The following is a 2,290-nucleotide window of genomic DNA, read 5'->3' on the forward strand; positions in this document are numbered from 1 at the left end:
TTTTTCTCCGGTACCGGGAACCGAACTCACGACCTTGCGCTTGCCAGGCAGGCGCTTTTGCCGCTGAGCTAAATCCCCAGCCCCTGATTTGGTCTTTTACAGTTATAGTAAGAGATTTTCCCTCATTTTAGATTATACAGTTAATAAAACTGTCTTGTTTTAATTACAGTTTTCTTCTTGACGTCCATAAAGCTACTGCTTTATTAGTCTTTGGTGCTCTTGTGATTCCTGGTGATGTGATTGTCTGTTTTATAGTCCAAAGTTAAATTGGTATAAAAAAAGGCTTCAGTATTTTACAAATAGATATAAAAGTTTAAATACAATCTAAAACCAGTGCAGTTTAAACAGATGCCTAATTTTGACATCCTATTTAAATAATGGCAGGTTGAATATTGGCCTCCAAAGAGTACAAGCTATGATAACTTTCTCATATTTGGGTCACCTATTCCAACGACAATTTACTCAAACTGTTTAGATCAATCTAAAATGATTTTCAGACTATTTGGTAAATTAATTGGCTCCATGCAGATTTTGGACTAATTTCTCAGATGTTATTAATTATCATTATTCTTCAGACAAGTTATTTCAAATTGCTTCTGTTTTCACAGATGGATCATCTTAGGTTAAAGGAGGTTATTTGATGGTTTCCTCTTCCAAAATATTGGATACAGGTTTCTCACTTTGTCATCGAAATTCAAATTACAAAAATTAAAGGGGAAGTCAGTCCCTCCCACTTCTCTTGTTGATATATATTAATTAAATTTTTAAAATTTTACAGATGATGGAAGTACAGCAGCAGAAAGACAATTCCATCAGGTAAAAGAAAAAAGCTTAAGAAGAATCCTTTGGAAATATTTCCACACTGGACAATGGAAGGGACCCAGTCCACTATTTACCTGGGGTAGAGGATATGCTTATGTTTTTTCAGAGAATGCTGAGCAACATATTTGGGTACCAGAGTGTGCTGTCTGGCTATATCATGAATTCAGATCTGGAGAAGTTGGTTCTACCTTTGGAGGAGCTAATATGCAGTCCTGTGACAGTGACACCTCAGAGACTGCTCTACAGCACATAGACAAGATGAGGCTAAACCCAACCTGGGGCCAACCAAAGAAATTGACCCAGAAGGAGCTGGACGTGGTGGCACATGCCTGTAATCCCAGTACTTGGGAGGTTGAGGCAGGAGGATCGCTGTGAGTTCAAGGCCAGCCTACGCTACAAAGTGAGCTCAAGGCCAACCTGAACTGCAGGGCAAGACCCTGTCTGTAAAACAGACACACACACACACACACACACACACACACACACACACACACAAGAAATTGACCCCAGAAGGCCCAGGAAACAGTAATCAAAATGGGAATTAAAGATTTAAATAAATGACAGAGCATATAAAGATAATTGAGCTGAAAATTATCAGTATTCTTAAGACAATAAAATACAAAGAATATATGTATATATTCATTATAGATTAAGGATTGTGTTTTATCCAAATTTTTCTGATAAGAGATCTCTACTAATTGACAACAAAATCTAACTAGTCTATTTAAATTATAAATTTCTAAAATTATAATAGATTTGCTATAATTCAATTTGGTCAAAAACATATTTGAGTGCACTCTGATTCTGTATAGATGTTTGTTCTGTTACTTGTTTGTCATTCACTGAACAGCTGTTCCCCTTTATTTTGAGCTCAGCAATTTTTCTTTTATAATTTGTTTATAATACAGTTGGGTTATAGATTTAAAAGCATGCTTTCACCTTAGTTTCCAGCTGGTTTTTATGATATCGAAATTAAGATATTTAACTACAGTTCTTAGGTGGAGAAGTTATTGGGTAGGACTCCAATTGGTGAATAGAGGACTGGCCAGCCTTTATTCATTGATAAGAAGCCCCCAGTGATCTCCATAGCCTCTTGGGAGACACCCCAATAATTGGGTCACTTGGTCAAAAGAAAGTTTTTCAGTAAACATTACAATAAGGTTTTCTCATAAAAGATGCTCTTGGTGCAAAAACTAAATTTTAACAAAGGTTTTCACATGTGTACGGTAATTCATTAGTGTTAATCTCATGGTGTATTAAATGTGTTCATGATTCTGGATCTATAGGTCTTCCAAAATGCAAAACAAAGATTATTTAGTGTGATAAGACTTTCCTCCAGATTCAGACCTCTGCCTTTAACAAAAACTTGTGATGTATAAACCACTAAAAGACAACAAATTAGATAAAAGCTTCATTGGATAGAGATGATTGATTAAAAAAGGTCATGTTATGTCATAATGAAAATTTA

The sequence above is a fragment of the Chinchilla lanigera genome, unplaced genomic scaffold, assembly GCF_000276665.1.
Source record: "Chinchilla lanigera isolate Chin_1 unplaced genomic scaffold, ChiLan1.0 scaffold00001, whole genome shotgun sequence".
NCBI classification, from domain to species: domain Eukaryota; kingdom Metazoa; phylum Chordata; class Mammalia; order Rodentia; family Chinchillidae; genus Chinchilla; species Chinchilla lanigera.